Source organism: Chiloscyllium plagiosum, chromosome 28, assembly GCF_004010195.1.
Source record: "Chiloscyllium plagiosum isolate BGI_BamShark_2017 chromosome 28, ASM401019v2, whole genome shotgun sequence".
NCBI lineage: Eukaryota > Metazoa > Chordata > Chondrichthyes > Orectolobiformes > Hemiscylliidae > Chiloscyllium > Chiloscyllium plagiosum.
The window spans coordinates 13,189,092-13,209,894 of record NC_057737.1 but is presented as its reverse complement, the minus strand read 5'-3'; the positions used below and the strand labels follow the sequence as shown (position 1 = coordinate 13,209,894).

Genomic DNA, 20,803 nt, shown 5'->3' with positions numbered 1-20,803 from the left:
TTCTGCATTTCCTCCACTGGTCTTATCATCGCAATTCCTCCAGATTTCCCACATATTCCCTGTTCTGTGATTACAGAATTATGGTAAAGCTGTGGAATTCTTTCCCACACAGGGCCAGTGGCTGGGTCTTTAAGCAGTTTCAAGGTTGAGATAGGCAAATTTTCAATCAGTAAGGGAATCGAGAGTTATAGGGAAAAGGCAGGAAAGTGGAGTTGAGGATTATCAGTACAGCTGTGATCTCATTGGATAGGGTAGCAGACTTGATGGGCTGAATAACAAAGTTCTGCTCCTATGCTTTATGAAAGAACATTAAGCTAAAACCCATCCCCAAGATAAAAGTGTCTTAAATTCTTGGGCTTTCCTTGATGACTCAGTTGGTAAATGGATCCACCCTCCCTTTCGCTTGAAGCCTTACGCAGCTGAATAGGGTGAGAACTGAAATTGCAATTGCTCTGAGAGCCTGGAAAAGCCCAGAAAGGGCCTATCAGCCAGCGCCTTGTCACACAGTGCTCCTACGGCTGAATCCTGTGTGTATCAGGCTGAAGAGATGGAAACTGGGTTTGGATTGTAAAGGGCGCTGGGTCCCTGTGGACAGTTCCCCAACCAGAGATGGTTCTTTTGGGTAACCACAGAAGAATCATTGTCCCAGGAGCACTGAGGGAATCCGAATCCTGCAGGTTGGCTCAGTGCCGTGGAATTCCTCAGCAACAGGGAAACAAAATCGGCAAATTCATGAAGAATCATAGTAGGAGCAAAGTACTGCAGATGTTGGAATCTGTACTGAAAACAGCAAATGCTGGAGATCACAGCGAGTCAGACAGCATCCATGGAGAGAGAGCAAGCTAACGTTTTGAGTCTAGATTACTCTTCATTAGAGCTGAAGGACGCCCTTTAGGATTCTTTTTAACTTTTTAAATCACCCACTGGAACAGGAATTGAATGCCTGATTATTGCCTGAATAGTTATTTGCACTGGCACCTATGTAAGCATTATTTCAGGGACACGTGTATTACTGGGTTCTGGTGCCATCTAGTGTATGGAGGAGCAGCCAGCACACAGAGATGAAACTCTACCTCTTGCATCCTGGAAAGTAGTGCTGACAACCTAACCAGCCAACTTGCATTTATACTGTTCTGTTTACAACCTCAGGGATATATCAAAGTGGTTTACGGCTACGTTTTTTTCAAGTGTAGTCACTGTTGCAATTTGATTTGTGCACAGTAAGCTCCCACAAAGAGCAATGTGATAAAGAGCATATCAAATGGTTTTGGGAAAAAATGGGAGGCGATGGTCTGGTAATATTATCACCCGGTTGTCAATTCAGAGACCCAGGGAATGTTCTGGGGGCCTGGGTTTGAATTCTACCACAACAGATGGTGGAATTTGAATTCATTAAAAATCTGGAATCTAATAATGACCATAACTCTCTGGGCAATAAATGCGCAATGACACCCTCATCCCCCTGAATGAATAAATATTGGGCACTGGGGTTAACCTGGTACCCTTAACCTTCTCTGTCTCTCTCAGACAAAATGTTGCAAATGATGATGACTTAATGTAACATTTTTTTTTTAGATTAGATTACTTACAGTGTGGAAACAGGCCCTTCGGCCCAACAAGTCCACACCGACCCGCCGAAGCGCAACCCACCCATACCCCTACATTTACCCCTTTAACCTAACACTATGGGCAATTTAGCATGGCCAATTCACCTGACCCACGAATCTTTGGACTGTGGGAGAAAACCGGAGCAAACCCACGCAGACACGGGGAGAATGTGCAAACTCCACACAGTCAGTCGCCTGAATCGGGAATTGAACCCAGGTCTCTGGCGCTGTGAGGCAGCAGTGCTAACCACTGTGCCACCGTGCCGCCTCACTTGTGTGAGGAATTTCTAACATAAATTCAAAATGACCACTGTACCAGTCTAAACGTTTCCCATTTGTCCAAATCTCTATCATTAATCTTTCCTGTAGCTGTTTAAGACAAGACATAATGTATTCTCAATCAAGAACAGCAAATTGTAGCAATTGAGTGTTTCTGTTTGAAATCATTCTGTTCCTGTTACTAGTCTGCCCTCTGGTGCTCACAGCTGGAATCTCAGTGAAGTCGCCGCACAATATGAACTTCTGCATAAACCGCAGGTTGTGTGAAACTGGTTAGCACTCAGTCCAGGGATGATAAAACTGTCAACTCATTTACAACTCTCATTGCAACACTTCTATATGGCACTGAGGAGCCGAGACTGCCAGAAAAAACTGCCTATAAAGAATTCTAATAGGTATAGACAGGGTGAATGCAGGAAGGATGTTCAATGAATATGTAGCAGTGTGGAAAGAGGGTCATTTGGCCCATCAAGTCCATACTGACCCTCCAAAGAACATCCCACAGTTCCAGCCCCCACCCTAACCCCATAACCCTGCACTTTCCATGGTCAATCCACCTGGCCCGTACATCCCTGCACACTACGGGAAATTTAGCATGGCCAATGCATCTAACCTGCACATCTTTGGACTGTGGGAAGAAACCAGAGCACCCAGAGGAAATCCACACATACGCAGAGAGAATGTGCAAACTCCACGGTCAGCTGAGTCTGGAAGCGAACCCATGTCCCTGGCACTGTGAGGTGGCAGCGTTAACCACTGAGCCACAATGCTGCCCTAAAATCTCAGTGACTGGGACATCCCAAACTAGAAGTCACAGTCTAAGGATAATGGGTATCGTTGAGACCAAAACATTCAAGACTTTCAAGGAAGGTGTAGATATAGTTCCAAAATGGAAGGGATGTAAGGATATGGAGAGAAAGTGGAAACAAGATAGAGAGCTGGATGATCAGCCATGATCTCATTGAATGACAGTGCGGACTTGAAGGGCCGAATGGTCTACTCCTGCTCCAATATTCAATGTTTCTATGAAAGCTGAGAATAAGAGAGAGAAAGCCAGGGAGGGTGAACAGCAGTTATTGACAGTGGCGGGGTGGTCACAGAGTGTCAAAGACAACGAGGATGGGGTACAGAGAGTTAAATGCAGTGAGGAGGGGTCACAGGGAGTTAAAGACAGTGAGGATAGGGTACAGAGAGTTAAAGACAGTAGGAACAGTGTACAGAGAGTTAAATGCAGTGAGGAGTTGATATAGAGAATTAATGACCCTTGAGAATGAAGTGAATGAGGATGGACACTGAGGAAACTGCAGTCAGTGAGAGAATGAGGTTGGGAAAAGGCCTGCAAAGCCTTTAATGGGGAATCTGAGAGAACCAAGATTTAGATTGCAGCAAATTGTATGAAAACCAGAGAGGATAATTAAAGATCTCAGGCTGCATGCCATCACATTCCCAGCTTCTCTGATCACTTTGTGGTTGTATCATGTTAAGTCACTAATGAAAGGCTGGGGTTGCCTAGATCTCAGAATCTAGAACTTGAATCAAAACCCTTTCTCACGTATAATTGAACAATTTAGGCTCTTCCTTACCCACAGGGCACTTGTCTTCTAATCAGGCTCTAATTTTTCTTCAATGAAGAATTAATGAAACTCTAAATACTGTCGTCTCCTGTGAATCTGTTTTAGAGACAAAAAAAACTGCAGTTGCTGGATTCCAAGGTAGACAAGCAAGACTGGAAGAACACAGCAAGCCAGGCAGCATCAGGAAGTGTTGAAGTCAATGTTTCAGGTGTAACCCTCCTTCAGGACTGGGGGTGGGTGTAAGGGGAGCTGCAGATAAAGAGGCTGGGGAGGGCAGGGTGGTGAGGTGGGGATAGGTGAACACAGGTAGAGAGTACGGTCTGGTTGGTCGATTGGAGGGATGAATGCAGTTGGTGGCTGAGAGGAATGGAAGGGAGGGGAAGAGGCTGGGAAGGGAGGCGGTGGAGGGGGAGGGAGGTTATTTGAAATTGGAGAACTCAATGTTGAGTCCTCCGGGCTGTAGGCTGCCCAGGCGGAAGATGAGGTGTTGTTCCTCCAACTTGCGGTTTGGTTTGTTGTGGCAATGGAGGAGGCCGAGGATGGTTATGTCGGGAAGGGAGTGGGAAGAGGAATCAAAATGGGCGGTGACTGGGAGGTCAGGTTGGCCCCTATGAGCCCAGCTGAGATGCTCAGCGAAATGTTCCCTTAACCACTAAAATTTGTGGGATTTTAAGAAATTCTGGATCACTAAATGTCCTTCTGGGATGGAACGCCTGGTCTCCACAGCCATCCAGGCAATATCATTGAGTATCTTTAAGGCAGGTATAGGTTCTTGATTAGTATGGGGATCAAGGGTTGTGCAAGAAGGCAGGAGAATGGGGTTGGGTGACATATGAGCCATGATTGAAAGGCTGAGCAGACCCAATGGGCTGAATGGCCTAATTCCACCTCTATATCTTACAGCCTTAAATCTGACCTTCCCTGCCTGACCTAAAACGTGACTCCAGACCCACAGCAACTTGGGTGACTGTTAAATGCAGGCAATAATTGCTGGGCTTGGCCAGTGATACCCACATTCTGTGAAAGAATGAATTAATAAATAAATATCCACACTGACTGGTTTGGTGGAATGGCCTGCTTCTGCCCTTTATATATAATACAATTGTAAGTTAGAAGGTTAAGCGTTCATCCAGAAACTAGTGGGAGTTAACAAAAGATGAGGCCACTATAAATCAGCCAAGTAAAAATTCTAACAAAGGTATATTCCAGATAAAATAGCATGATCATATATAAAATAGGGTGCCATTGGAAAGATTAGTTACTTTTTCTGATACCTTAACAACAAGGGAAAACATCACCAGTGCTACTTGGCATTATACTTAGCTGAATCCTCAATTTCTAATCAATATTATCTTAATAGAGAGTTAATTATGGACTCTTAACAGGGCATATGGATTACAGGCCAATTAGTTTAGTATCTGTCTTTGGGAAAATGTTAATGATATTAAGGGTGTTATAGAATGGCACTTACAAAACATCAACATAATCGGGAAATGTAAACATGGTTTTGTGGAAGGGAATCTATGCCCGAACCAGTTTATTTAAGTTCCTTGAAGAAGTATGCTGTACAGTGGATGGTGAGGGACCAATGGATGTGCCCGGACTAGAGGATAGAGCTAGACTGGTTCTTGAGGAAACCATTGGCTCCTGTAGATCTGCAGTCCCCACAGGAGTTATGTCTTTGGGAAGGAGGAGACTGAAGTGGAAATAAATTAAGATGTTTGGTAGCACCACAGTTGCTGATTGCTCTGTTCTTAGTGAGGTGGTGAAGTTGTTCATCAACGTGGCAGTGCTGAGTGCAAAGTCCAAGCCAGGTTGGGAGCATCACTGCAATGTTCACATCTTGGTTAAAATGTTGCTGCTGGCACTTTGGTGGTTTCAGGGTCAAGAATGAGGCAGCTGCCAAATGTGCCATAAACAGTTTTGGGTGTGCCCTTCACATTTCAACAAGTGTGCTGCCTCCAAAATAGGATGTGGGTTTTCATTCAGGGTGCGTGGTGAACCTAAAGCAACGATTGACTTTATTTTTAAAGCTGGCAGATGACTTGGGAAATCCTAACCCTTCCCTTTTCTCAGTGTGTGAGAGACCATGAACTTGACCTTTAGATGTGCTCAGTTTAACATCATACATTCATTCTTTGTGTCATCAGCACTGCACACTAACAGCATAACAGTAGTATGTAGTAGCCACAGCTCAGGCTATTCAGCCCAAATGACTGTGATGATGTTTATGCTTCACACAAGCACTATCCCCTCCCACCCCCCACTGCCCCTTTCATGACCTTGTCTGCATAACCCTTTGTTCACTTAGCTTCCCTCTGAACTGGGTATAAAAAGGGTCTGTCAGCTGATCTCACTCAGTGTGATGGTATCAAGTGGTCCCTTGGCCTGAGAAAAGGGGGGAAGCTGCCCTCAATCACAACCCAGTGACATTTGGGTGTGTGTGTGTCTGTCTGTCTGTGTGTATGTGTCAGTGTGTGTGTCTATGTGCATGTGTGTGTCTCTCTCTGTATGTGTCTGTATGATTGTCTGTGTGCATGCGTCAGTGTGTGTGTCTATGTGAGTGTGTGTCTTTGTATGTTTATGTATCTATGTGTCTGTGTGTGTCTGTGTCTGTATGTGTGTGTGCCTGTGTGTCTATGTGTGTGTGTCTCTGTCTGTGTGTGTCTGTGTGTGAGTGTGTGTGTGTATGTTTGTGTGTGAGTGTGTGTCTGTGTGTGAGAGTTGTGTGTGTGTCTCTCTGTCTGTATGTGTGTCTGTCTGTGTCTGTGTGTGTCTGTGAGTGTGTCTATATGTGCGCGTGTGTGTCTCTGTATGTGTGTCTGTGTGTGTGTCTGTTTGTGTGTCTGTCTGTGTGTGTGTCTATGTGTGTGTGTGTCTCTGTGTTTGTATGTGTGTCTCTGTCTGTGTGTATGTATCTGTGTGTATGTGTATGTGTGTGTGTGTGTGTGTATATGTGTGGGTATAGGGGCAGCACAGTGGTTAGCACTGCTGCCTCACAGTGCCAGGGATTTGGGTTCGATTCCAGCCTCGGGTGACTGTCTGTGTGGAGTTTGCACATTCTCCCCGTGTCTGTGTGGGTTTCCTCAGGGTGCTCCAGTTTCCTCCCACAATCCAAAGATGGGCAGGTCAGGTGAATTGGCCATGTTAAATTGCCCATAGTGTTAGGTGCATTAGTCAGGGGTAAATATGGGGAATGGGTCTGGGCGGGTTACTCTGCAGGGGGTCGGTGTGGACTTATGGGGCTAAAGGGTCTACTTTCACACTGTAGGGAATCTAATCTAATCTATATATGTGTGTCGACGTTGGGGTCGGACTCAGGTGTTGAAGCTCCCTAACGAGCGGTCTGTCAAAAAGCAATGACCAGGCTCAAATAAGAGGAGTGAGGACTTGCTCCATTTATAGGGGGGAAGCCCATGGGACTGAACTGCCTCCTCCCAAGACAAGAAAAATTATTCCACCCAATGCACCATTGTGCAAGTGAAATAGAATTCCTCCAGTGTGGAAGTAGGCAATTCAGCCCATCGAGTCCATTCCTACCCTCCAGAGAACATCCCAATCCTCTATTCTATAACCCTGATTTCCGATGGCTAATCCACCCAGTCAGCACATCCCTGAACACTATGGACAATTTACCATGGCCAATCCACCCAATCTCCACATCTTTGTGACTGTGACAGGAAACTGGAGCACCCGAAGAAAACCCACACAGACACTGGGAGAATGTGCAAACTCCACGTAGACAGTCGCCCAAGGCTGGAATCGAACCGGTGTCCCTGGCGCTGTGAGGCAGCAGCGCTGACCACTGAGCTGGCACGCAGCTCGTAAATCAGAAAAAGAGAGAACCAGCTAAGAACTTAGTGATTTTAGCAGAACCAAAAAGAAATAGTCATAAGTACGTTGGTTAATGACACACAAGCAAGTATTTTGCAAAGACTAGCATACTGCACATGAAATGTCAACAGCTGTACTACAACAGCTTTACAGCTAGAGGAGTCTGTAAATGGAGTGCACATTTGGGAACTTATTTACAGAAGCCTTATTTACTGACTTAAATGAAATTCATAAGCCATTAATTAATTAACATACGAATTAAAACACTCCTCCCCCCCCCCGTGGCTGTGCCTTCAGTTAGATGGACCCAAAGCTCTGGAATTTCACCCTGAGTCTCTCCGCCTCTTTATCCAGCACTTCCCTCCTCTAAGAAGCACCTACAAACTTTCTTCTTTAGCCATGTGGGCTATCTCTTCTATTACCTCCTTGTGTACGTTCCTGCGAAATATCTGAGAAGGTTTTATTGTGAGGGACTTAATGGTCTTCGACAATTGACCTTCTATGACCTCATGAAAGACACTTTATAAATGCAAGGTGTAATTGGGTTTTAACAAATCCCCAAATGTGCATTTCTTTATTATTAACTAAATAACAGCAGATCTCCCGATGTTTCATACAAGGTAAATTGGATGACACATTCCTTCATTATGAGGTGTTTTACAAGAAGCCGTAGCTTGGGAGTTATACGTAACTGACTCTAGCAATCCCCTACACAAACTAGATGACTCTTTTCTTTTCATGACTATATTTCCTGATGTAGTGGTTTATCTTCCCCTCCCCACCAACACATAACCCCACCAATCTCAGGCACTGAATGTATGAACTTATTGTTCTCAGGTACTGACAGGTAATTCCAAAGTAAGGACATGGTGATCTGTTGGCATTAGCTTGGCATTTGCCTCCCTATACACCTCTACCTTTCCAAAACCACCCCAGCCTTCCACCACCTTTCAGACACACCTTAGAACATACCAATTCTGCTCTGAAGTCTCCATATCAGGGTCAAGATCAAATGTTGATGATCATGATTTCTACTCCAGTGTTAAGGCTGCTCCAAGATTGCAAGTTGCTGTTAATCTATTCGCACAAAAATGGGAACATAATTTAAAATCGGCTGCCACATTTCCTAAGTTGACAAACTGATTGTATTTATAGAATACTTACAGTGTGGAAGCAGACCATTCGGCCCATCAAGTCCACGCTGACCCCCTGAAGAGCATTCCATGTAGATCTAACACTCCCTACCGTATCCCGACAACCCTGCATTTCCCCTGGCTAATCCACCTTACCTGCACAGCCTGTTTCATTGGCTGTAAAGAGCTTTAGCATTTCCCAAGACACTATACGAGTGCAACCCTTTCTTCTTCACTACTTGTCGCTGAAAATTGCAAAGGTGGTCCTACCGCCTGACTCACATTAAAGCAACTTTATCTCCTTCAATAGACCCCCTTGAAGTTTTGTGTTAAGCAAGTTGTGGCAAAGATGGGGTAACAGAGGTTCCCTCTCCTCTAACCCCATTCAGGCTTTCACATCACTGAGTGTCTATAGTTTTAGATCGGATGCTAGCAAGTGAAAATTAATGACTCCCTCTCACTGCCCAACAAAATATTTGAGCTATAACATTTACAGAGACCTAACCTACTGGAATTTGCAACTCTACATTCACTGGCCTGCTATCTTTCACCCATGCACACTGAACGGTTGGAAAATTGGGAACTAGCTAAGTGCAGAATTGCAAAAAATCAGCGAGTTAGCAAATAAATTAACATCTTTAGCACGCGTTTTGTGTTATTTGGGTGCTATTACTGAAGAGTGGAACAAATTCCATTTCCACATGCAGGCCCACTCAGGAGCTGCAGCTTGTTATTTATATTTATATAGCACCTCTAACAATAGCAGGCACTCTCTTGGTGTTTCAGCAGGGACAGAACTCGACACTCGGCCACAAAAGTTTAAAACAGGGTCATGGCCAAAGAGCTTGGCTTGATGGAGCAATCTAAAGAAGGACAAAAAGATAGAATGGCATGAGAATTTCAAAGCTTAGAGCCTAAGCAGCTGAAGGCATACCTGCCGAGAGCTCAGCAATAAAAATCAGGCATTTGTATGGGGCCAGAACTGCAGCAGTGCAGACATCTTAGGATGTTGTAAATGCTGGAGGGTATTAGAGAGAGATAGGGAACGCTGAGACCCTGAGAGGATTTGAAAACAAAAGGTGTGAGCGATATTTCTGCTTTTCTCCCTCAACAAACACAGTTGCCCCGATATCAGAGGAGCACTTGTGTAATTTTCTCCCCCCTCTTTTACAGTTCAGCTGACTCTCTGCCTCGAGATATAATGACAAATATTCCTGAAGTGGGGGGCAGGTTTGTTCTGAGCTTCCCTGGAATCCAGACTAAGACCAACCAAGTTCATCTCATGAGAACTAAACTTAATTTGAATCTTTTTAAAGTGGCCCGAAGTGGAGTTTCCCCACAAGTTCTCCTTCTGAAAGAGGAAGTGATACTGTGCACGTCTACTGCCTCATGGGTGTAACCATTGTCTTTCAGTGATTCTGCTCTTTTTTCCATCATCAGTTCAGGGACACAACCGCACACCACAATCATGAAATTGGTAGCCTTGTAGTGGTTTGAATAAGGTTACACTGAATATACCCAAATAAGTAACCTCTTGTTTTGTCTTTCATTCTAACAGTGTTCTAAAACAGCAGGGCCTGAGCAACAGTGTACTGAATGCAAGTACATCTGGTTAGAAGTTGCAGAAAAAAACGATAGCAACTGAAAGATCATGACTGCTTTAATGTACAAAACAACCACAAATTTATGGTGAGGAGAGAGATTGATATCAATTGTGAATGTCACAAGTCACTGGACAATTGCACCAAGCCTCTGTTAGTTTTGTGTTAATGGTATCTCCCCCTTTAATCTTCCTGTAGGTATCATGAAGTACCTTTTACACCTAAATGACAATTGTTGGTGAGTGTCCGTTAACCTCTATAGCCCAGAAAGCGACAAATTTAAAGAGCCAAATATCATTCCTTCAGCTATGAATTTTGAATGAAGAGTTTGTAAAATGTCAGTTTTAAAGTTTTATTTCATAGAATCACAGAATCCCAACAGTGTAGAAGCAGGCCATTCAGCCCATTGAATTCACAGCGACCCCTCAGAAGAGCTTCCCACCCAGAGATTTATTTATTTCATCTTACATTTACTCAATTCAAAGAGAAGGCAGAGAATTCACAGCTCCTGAGAAAACCAGAAGCTGAAGGACATGATCTATATGCTTTGCTTTATTGGTCAGAGCATTGAGTATAGGAGTTGGGAGGTCATGTTGCAGCTATACAGAACTTCAGTAAGGCATTTGACAAGGTTTCCCATGGGAGACTGGTTATCACATGGAATACAGAGAGAACCAGTCATTTGCTTATAAAACTGGCTCGTAGGTAGAAGACAGAGGGTGGTGGTGGAGGGTTGCCTTTCAGATTGGAAGCCTGTGACCAGCGATGTGCCACAAGGATTGGTGCTGGGTTGACTGCTTATTGTTATTTATATAAATTATTTGGATGTAAACATAGGATGTATAGTTAGTAAGTTTGCAGATGACACCAAAATTGGAGGTGTAGTGGATAGCGAAGAAGGTTACCCCAGAGTGCAACGGATCTTGATCAGATGGGCCAATGGGCCGTGGAGTGGCAGATGGAGTTTAATTTAGATAAATGTGATGTGCTGCATTTTGGAAAGGCAAATCAGGGCAGGACTTATACAATGAGTGGTAAGGTACTGTGGAGTATTGCTGAACAAAGAAACATTAGAGGCAGGTTCATAACTCCTTGAAAGTAGAGTCACCAATAGATAGGATAGTGAAGAAGGCTTTTAGTATGCTTTCATTTATTGGTCAGAGTATTGAGTACAGGAGTTGGGAGGTCATGTTGCGGCTGTACAGGACATTGGTTAGGCCACTGTTAGAATATTGTGTGCAATTCTGGTCTCCCTCTTATAGGAAGGATGTTGTGAAATTTGAAAGGGTTCAGAAAAGATTTACAAGGATGTTGCCAGGGTTCGAGAGTTTAAGCTATAGGGAAAGGCAGAATAGGCTGGAGCTGTTTTCCCTGGTGTGTTGGAGGATTAGAGGTGACCTTACAGAGGTTTATGAAATCATGGGAAACATGGATAGGGTAAATAGACAGGTCTTTTCCCTGGGGTGGGGGAGTCCAAAACTAGAGGGCATAGGTTTAGGGTGAGAGGGGAAAGATATAAAAGGGACCTAAGGGGCAACTTTTTCACGCAGCAGATGGTGTGTGTATGGAATGAGCTGCCAGAGGAAGTGGTGGAGGCTGGTTCAATTACAACATTTAAAAGGCATCTGGATGGGTATATGAATAGGAAGGGTTTAGAGGGAAATGGGCAAAGTGCTGGCAAACAGGACTAGATTAGTTTAGGATATCTGGTCGGCATGGACGAGTTAAACCAAAAAGTCTGTTTCCATGCTGTACATCTCAATGACTCTATGATCTCATGGCGTATTTCAGCATAATTGACTTTGTGGAACAATGATAACTCAAAGATAACATAGCAACCATTTTAATGGGCTGTCGTTAGGTGCTGTGAGATACCAGTTTGCTCGAACTTCCACAAGGACTCTACAGGATTGCCTCAGAGGCAGAGTTCTCAGCTGAAGGAAGCACAAGGAAAATGAAACTCAGTAGTCAACTACGAATTTGTTTAAGGCGGCCAGGCAATCTGCAAAGGCCATAGCTGCAGAATCAACAAGGAACAACGAGACTCACTCTCCTTCTCTCCAGACCGGTCAGTAAGTTCATAGATAGTTACTTTTTCCCCAAGATGGGGAATTTCAAGACTAGGGGGCACATTTTTAAGGTGAGAGGAGAGAGATTTAAAAAAGACACGAGGCAAATTTTTTTACACAGAGAGTGGTTCGCCCGTGGAGTGAACTTCCTGAGGAAGTGGTGGATGTGAGCACAATTACAATGTTGAAAAGACATTTGGATGGATATGTGAATAGGGAAGGTTTGGAGGGATATGGGTCAGGAGCAGGCAGGTGGGACTAGTTTGGTTTGGGATTATGTTTGGTATGGACTGGTTGGACTGAAGGGTCTGTTTCCATTCTGTCCGACTCTGTGAGAGAAACATTGGTGTTGTGGTAAGTAGTGAGGAAAGGTTGAACAGTGACAAATGGAATATAATCCGAGGAAGCGGGAGGTGATGCATTTTGGGAGGACTAACAAGGCAAAGGACTACATTACAATTGTAGGAAATACAGAGGATCAGAGGGACTTTGGAGTGCATGTTCACAGCTCCTTGGAAGCAACAGGACAGGCCGATAGAGTGGTTACGAAAGATTATGGGACACTTGCCTTCATTAGGGGAGAAAGTGAGGACTGCAGATGCTGGAGATCAGAGCTGAAAATGTGTTGCTGAAAAAGCGCAGCAGGTCAGGCAGCATCCAAGGAGCAGGAGAATCTGACGTTTCGGGCATGAGCCTCATTAGTCAAGGCACTGAATACAAAAGCAAGATGGAGTTGTGTATATATTAGTTAGGGCACAGCTGGACCACTGTGTGCAGTCCGGTTGTCACACTGTAGTAAGGGTGTGATTGCACCAGAAAGGGTGCAGAAGAGGTTGGCCAGGATACGCTGCCTGGCTTGCTGTGTTCTTCCAGCCTCCTGCCTGTCTCCTAAGGATATTGCCTGGGCTGGAACAATTTAGTTGCTAAGAGAGACTACGTAGATAGGGGTTGTTTTCTATAGAGTAGAGAAGGCTAGGGGAGGGGGCAGCTGATTCAAGTATCTCCTGTTCTGAGGGGCATAGACAGGGTAGGTAGGGAGAAACATTTCCCCATACTAGAGGGGTCAATAATCAGGGGGCAAAATTTTAAACTAAGGTGTAGGAGGGTCAGAGGGGATTTTGAAGAAAAATGTTTTCAGCCAGTGGTTTCTGAGTATCTGTAACTCACTGGACAAAAGGGTGGAAGAGACTTTTAACAACTATTAAATGAACATTTAAAACACTATAGTATGCAAGGCAATTAAAGATGGGATTAGAATAGATGGTTGTTTCATCACCAGCATGGACACTTTCATTGCTGTAAAACCTCTATGACTCAAAGCCTGGCCTAACTACTGAGTCCACTGGTAGCCACCAACTATTTGATGACAGAGGCTATTGCAGCTCTGCGTTCAAACATCAGGATTTTATTCCCTTGACTTTGGAAAGAGAATCTTTCTTTTGAAGGAAGCGAAGCCTGCAATTCTAACACAGTGATATGTTGGCTAATAACTATATCAGTTTTTCACTTAGCAACTTTCACTAATTGCTATGCAAAAAAAAACCCCTTCCATCTTGTTTAAGAATAACGCTTTTGCTGCTTTTTAAAAAAATTGGCATGCTTGAGAAGCGACAAATTCGCAGTTCACGGATGACAGTGTGGCCATATGTGTTGTCACACACTGCATGATACAATTGTATACAGGCGATTGAACATAGGGAAAAGGAAGATACCATCTGTTAATTCATTCTGCATCTAATTCAGGAATGGTCAACCTTGAATCCACTATCATCCTGATCTCTCCAACCTCTCCGACAATGCCCTGGAATAAAAACCTGAATTTAGGGTAATATCCCTCTCCAAGTCAAGAACAGTGATCTCCAAAAGACACCGATATAAATGCTAATTGCTCATAGGAACGCATCCAGCTCCTTGCTGCTGAACGAATCTGCAGTCACTACATGAACTGGTAACTGATCAACTCACTGTTAAATGTAAAACATTGTAATATATTTATTCCATGCTCTAGTTTCCGGCACTTTCTAGAACTTGATTTACCTTACTCAGAGTCCACATTTAATCTTAACCAATCACCAATTGCAAACAGATTCCCAATGGCGAGGGAGGTCCAGGACCAAGGTTCACTTTCTAACGATACGGGGTAAACCATTTAGGATTGAGTTGAGGAGGAATGTCTTCACTCAGAGAGAGTGGTCAGCCTGTGGAGTTCACTACCACAGAAAGCAGTTGAGACCAAAACATTTTATGATTTCAAGGAGGAATTGGATTTGGCTCTTGGGGCTAGAGGGATGAAAAAAAGGGGTAAAGCAGGAACAGGCTATTAAGTTGGATGATCAGCCATGACTGTGGTTAATGGTGGAGTTGACTCAAACAGCTGAATGGCCAGCTCTTGCACTATAACCATTCCAGTTCATCCAATCCCTATAGTGTGGAAGCAGGCCATTTGGCCCAATGAGTCCACAGCAATCCTGAACAGCATCCCACCCAGACCCACCCTATCCCTGTAACTCTGCATTTCCTATGGCTAACCCACCTAGCTTGCAAATCCCTGGACACGATGAGCGATTTAGCATGGCCAATCCACAGAACCTATACATCTTTGGAATGTGGGAGGAAACCCACTCAGACACAAGGAGAACGTGCAAACTCCACACAGACAATCACCCGAAGATGGAATCGAACCCGCATCCCTGGTGCTGTGAGGCAGCCGTGCTAACCACTGAGCCACAGTTCTCCAAGTCATCCTGGTAACTAAGGATATTTAAAGTAGATGTGGATCAAGTGTCCCTCCTTTGAAAGATAATAAGGGGCTCATTCTTTTGTTGAGCACTTCTCAACGGTGCTGTTCTGTATCAAATGTTCTTGATGAATTCTGGAAGGGCTTGAGATGCTGTACCATTTGGAAATGCATATGCAGTTTCCTGAAATATTAGCATTTAAGCCCTTCGAAAAAAACATGCAGCATTTTTTTATTTAACTGTTGTGGGCATCACTAGTAAGACCTGTATTTATTGTCCATCCTGAATTGCTCTTCAGAAGCCACCTTCTTGAGTAGAACTGAATTGCTTGCTAGTCTGTGACGAGTGGTGCTCTGCAGGGATCTGCACTGGGGACGTCTGCTGTTTGTGATATATATGAATGACTTTGATGAAAATTTAGCTGGGTGGGTTAGTACGTTTGCGGATGACACAAAGATCGGGGGATTAGTGTATGGTGTAGAGGGTTGTCAAAGGATACAGCAGGATATAGATCAGTTGCAGATGTGGGGGGAGAAATGGCAGATGGAGTTTCATGCAAGCAAGTTTGAAGATCAAATATTGAGGGAAAGTATACAGTTAATGGCAGGACCCTCAATAGCATTGATGTACAGAGGGATCTTGGGGTCCTAATCCATAGCTCCCTGAAAGTGGCCATACAAATCGCTAGGGTAGTAAAGAACGCATATGACATGCTTACCTTTATTGGTCAGGGCATTGAGCACCACAGTCAGGAAGTGATTTTGCAGCTTTATAAGACTTTTGGTTAGGCCACACTTAGGGTATTGCATTCAATTGTGGTTGCCACATTACTGAAAGGATGTGGGAACTTTGGAGAGGGTGCAAAAGAGCTTTATCATGATGCTGCCTGGATTAGAGGGTATGAGCTATAAGGAGAAACTAGAAAAATGAGGGTTGTTTTCTCTGGAACGGTGGAGGCCGAGGGAAGACCTGGTCGAAGTTTATAAAGTTATGAGAGGCATAGATAGGGTTGACAGTCAGAATTTTTGTCCCAGACTTCAAATGTGTAATATTAGTGAACACGAATTTAAGGTGAGAGGGGAAATGTTCAAAGGAGATGTGAGGAGCAAGCTTTTTACACAGAGTGGTAGGAGTCTGGAATGTGCTGCCAAGGTGGAGGCAGATAGGATAGTGGCATTTAAGGGGCTTTTAGATAAGCACCTGAATAAGCAAGGAATGCAGGGAAATAGACCATGGGCAGACCACAGGGATTAAAATAATTTGGCGTCATGTTCAGTGCAGCATCCGTGGGCCGGGGGCCTGTTCCTGTGCAGTACTGTTCAATATTATAAGGTTTCCTGCCTCAGTTACGCAGTGCAATCCAGATTCCCACCTCCCTCAAACCTTTCCTCAAATCCCATCTAAATCTCCTGTCCTTCACCTTAAAATTATGCCCTTGTTATTGACCTTTCAACTCGGTGTCCCTCATAACCGTATACACCTCAATCAGCTCTCCATCACCCACCCACCGCCCAGCCTTCCCTGCTCATCCAGGGAAGCTCATCCAGCCTCCCTTCACTGCGATACCGCTCCACCGCAGGCCAACATCCTGGTAAATCTGCTCTCCACCCTTCCAGTTTCATGGACACCATCACTGATAATAGCTTTCCATTTCAGGTTTGTTTAATTAATTGCATTTAAATTTCTGTGGGCTGTGAACTCTTAATGTTCAGATCAGTGCTGCTGGCCTCTGGAATGCCCTGGAAACATAAAAACCATTTTAGCTCACCCTCATTTGAATAAGCCGTGCCTGACCCCGATCTGTTGCGAAATATGTGACAATCAATGGAAGTCCCATTGAGGTGCAGGCACATGTAGTATTGCAGGAAATACAGCAGCTGATCTGTGCATAGCAAGATCCCACTTACAGCAACAGGATGATGGTGATGATTGAGGAATAAACGTTGGTCAGGGCCCCCAAGGGAGATTCTTCGAAGTAATGACGTGGAATCTTTTCTCCTCTGTCTGAGAGGTTTAACATCTCCATCGCAAAGAAGACCCCTCTGACAGTACACAGCTGTCAGTCACATTCCTGTCCTCAACTCCTGACAATGCAACTAGCTGAGGGGGGTGGATTCTTATGACTCGAAGGGTCCCGCATGCCAGCTGGAGAGCTAGCCAGAACCCCATGCTGCCTATTCCAGAGAGGTCCAGCTCAACCACATTCCACTGGGCAGCACGGTGGCTCAGTGGTTAGCACTGCTGCCTCACAGCACCAGGGACCCACACTCCACTGGGCAACACGGTGGCTCAGTGGTTAGCACTGCGTCTCACGGCGCCAGGGACCCACACTCCACTGGGCAGCACGGTGGCTCAGTGGTTAGCACTGCTGCCTCAAAGCACCAGGGACCCACACTCCACTGGGCAGCACGTTGGCTCAGTGGTTAGCACTGCTGTCTCACAGCACCAGGGACCTACATTTGACACCAGCCTTGGGGGTCTGTGTGGTGTTTGCACATTCTCCCTGTGTCTTTGTGGGTTTCCACCAGGTGCTCCGGTTTCCTCCCATAGTACAAAGGTGTGCAGATTAGGTGGATCGGCCATGCTACATTTCCCTGTGCTGTCTAGGGATGTGCAAACTAGGTGGGTTAGCCATGGGGAAATGTGGGGTTATGAGGATAGGCTGGGACATGCTTTCGAGTCGGTGCAGACCCAATGGGCCGAGTGGCCTCTCTCTGCACTCCAGAGATTCTTTTCTATGATGCAGTCAGGCACTGGTGAAGCCATCAGTGGGCCTTCCCTGGGAATCAAGTCCCTGGAGGTCAAAATCCCACCCAAGGCTGGCAGCTTAGAAAAGGCTTTTGACTGTTGGCAGAAGAGCTCCCTGGGACACCCAGAACCTTGAGTGGTCATCAATTGGTCAGTTTATAGCCTCAACTTGAGAACCAGGGGTCCATTTTGGACTGAGCTGAGGAGAGATTTCTTCACCCAGAGAGTGGTAATCCTCTGTCACAGAAAGTGAATAAGGCCAAAATATTGAATGTTTTCAAGTAGGAGTTAGATGTAGTTCTTAGGGCTAAAGGAACCAAAGGTACATGGGGAGAACAGGTCAAGGTACTGAGTTGGATGACCAACCAAACTGAATTGAGCTACTGATGCTGTTTTCTACATTTCAAACTGGAGGCACCATGAGTTTTCTCACCCAGAATTTAATCCTGGTGGAAGTGGGAAGCTGGTGGGGATTGGTTCCACTATCAATCTGTCTCATTAAGTGTCCTTCCTGTCTACAGGCTCACAACCTCTTGGGACAGAGATTCTGCACAGGAGTACAAATGATCCATTGCTTTACTCTCTCATTGCAAAGGCAACACTTCCAAAGTGCAGCGCATCAGTCTAGATTTTGCCCTTACGTCCTCATCGTGCAATCAACTCAACCACGGCTAACACGAGGGACCATTTGCCGCATTTACATGACAATTCTTTGTCTACTAGTTTATTGTTGTGTTAATCCAGGCTGAAATCTATTAAGATGGGTAATGGGATACCAACACATCTGTGCATTAATATCACAGATCTAAAAAAGAATATGAAGAAAAATTTAACAAGTTGCAGGTAAACTTTTAAACAACGTTATAACCATACACATACATGCTCTGTATTGGGTAGATCTAAGCAGGCAGAAGTCTCGGGTTAATTAGTGCCTTCCCAATTTTTTGTTGCAGATCGTGTTCAGCATTGTTTCACTCATTCCCTGAGTGCCAACCAAAATGCAATTTGGACGTAAAGAATAAAGAACTCACCAGAACTTCCTTGGTCTCCTGTGTTTTGAAGTCTAACAGGACATTTGCCTGTATCTCCTGAAATTTCACAATTATTGCCCCGAAACCCCTGCACCTCCACACACCCCCTGAAGTACAATAGCAAACAGATGCTAAGTAATGCAGAGGACAGATCTATCTCGGGGCAGAAAGAAATAGAAGTCAGGATGATCAAAACCGTGGAGATGTCCTCTTCTCTCCTCCCAGTGATGGCTAGACAGATTTTGTTTCTTGTAAACCGTGGAACCAGCTCAGCTTTGCTTCCTCAGAGCCCAGTGTCAAGCTTTCTCATTCTACAGCACTGCAATAGTTTCCTTTATGCCTGAATCCCTTTACAATCGGTTTGCTGAGTTGCCATGGAAACAGATGAGAAAAAAGAATGCTGGCAGGGCTTGTGATGCCGCATAATTGAATTTGTTAGCACAAATGAAAACAAGAGACTTCTGAAGGGATAATGATGCTGTGTTGGACCTTATTGCAATCGTATGGACATTGGATGAGCTTCTGTTACACCAGGGGCTGTTAGCCGGGCACTCTGGGACCTGTAGCTTTGCGACTTGTCTCTTTTGCTCATGTGGAAGTATCTGTGCCTCACACTGAACGGGTTCAATTAAAGGAACATTGTCAAAACAATTTCTGCTAACTGACCCGGCATTTACCCAGATGAAATCTTTCACAAAGTGTGACCAAGTCACGGTCAAGTGCAAAATGTAATGATGACACACATGGCCATCAGTGTCGTGGGCTGCATTGAAAACGCAGCTTGCGGTGCAGGAGGACGGCGAATAAATCCCACAGGCACGTGGAGAGCAAATGAGCCTCAAAAGGGATCATTAAAAATCGGGAATTTCTAATTTCCCAGGCATACACTCCATCCAGTGTGGAAAGTGACCAGCAGCACTATCCTTTACATTGAAAAATAGGAGGATCCTGGTGCAGCATCTGATCACTGGAGTAGGAAAGGGTAGTAAATCAGTAACAATTGCTGGAAAAACTCCACAGGTCTATCAGCATCTGTGCAGAGAAATCAGAGTGAACATTCCTCTAAGGAAGGGTCACCGGACCCAGAGCATTAATTCTGATTTCTCTTCACAGATGCTGCCAGACCAGCTGAGCTTTACCAGCAACTTCTGTTTTTGTTCCTGATCCATGGTTCTTTCAGGTTTTTATTTAGTAAATCAGCAAGGTAGGAGTGTTCCCAGTTCTGATGAAGGGTCACTCGACTCGAAACATTAACTCTGTTTCTACTGCCAGACCTGCTGGATTTCTCCAGCAATTTATGTTTTTGATTCAGATCTCCAGCATTCTCAGTTGTTTGTTTTATTTTAAGTTAGGAGTGTGCATCTTTTGCAACAGTTTTACTTGGGAAATGAAGGCCTGCCAATCAGATGGCACTGATCTAAAAGGATCAGCAAAAGAATTACACATAAGACAAGAATTGTTTTAATTATATAGTGCAATGAAGATCTGGAGTGTGTTGCTTGTGAAGGGAGATTGATCAGTCCAGTTACTATGCTGAATGTGGATGTATTCTTGGAAGGGAAATATTTACAGGGCTCTGGAGGAAGGAATGACGGTGGGGGTGGGGGACTGCAATGATTTGGATAGCTCTTCTGCTGGGAGTAAGGGCTGAATGGCCACTTTCCTTGCAGTGTGAGTCAAACATAAGATCCCACCAAGTGGCAAATGTTCTTGTGACACTTTGCTGCAGTTTTGCACATTTCCCGACTCGCCTTGTCACCTTGTGATTTCAGCTCCAAGCTGGATGTCAGCTGATTAGATCTGGACCAGAGAAGTCCAAAACAGCAAAAGCTAAAGGTAAGGCAGAGCCAACTGTGATCCGCTGTGCCTTAAAGGATTTTCCTTCATCCCTAACCCCCTTCCTCCCCACTACCTTCTTTATCACTGCTGGAGATGGTTATACTGTATATAGTGGCACAGTGACTAGCACTGCTGCCTCACAGTGCCAGGGATGTGGGTTCGATTCTGGCCTCGGGTGACTGTCTGTGTGGTGTTTGCACATTCTCCCCGTGCCTGCGTAGGTTTCCTCCGGGTGCTCCAGTTTCCTCTCACAGTCCAAAGATGTGCAGGTTAGGTGAATTGGCTATGCAAAATTGCCCGTAGTGTTCAAAGATGTGTTGGTTAGGTGCACTAGTCAGGGGTGAATGTAG

The 20,803-nt window shown here is 44.8% G+C and overlaps 1 protein-coding gene across 7 annotated transcripts in view; it reads right to left on the bottom strand.

The window, feature by feature from the left end:
- rap1gap2a (RAP1 GTPase activating protein 2a) overlaps nucleotides 1-20,803 on the bottom strand; it is a 516,227-nt gene that overhangs the window by 245,430 nt on the left and 249,994 nt on the right. Inside the window, exon 1 of one of the 7 annotated variants that reach the window (XM_043718321.1) lies at nucleotides 18,615-19,000. The exons of the other annotated variants lie outside the window; for them this stretch is intronic. The gene's annotated coding sequence lies outside the window, so the exon portion shown is untranslated. Of the gene's footprint in view, nucleotides 1-18,614; nucleotides 19,001-20,803 lie in introns of those variants that run through there. 7 annotated transcript variants of the gene reach the window in all.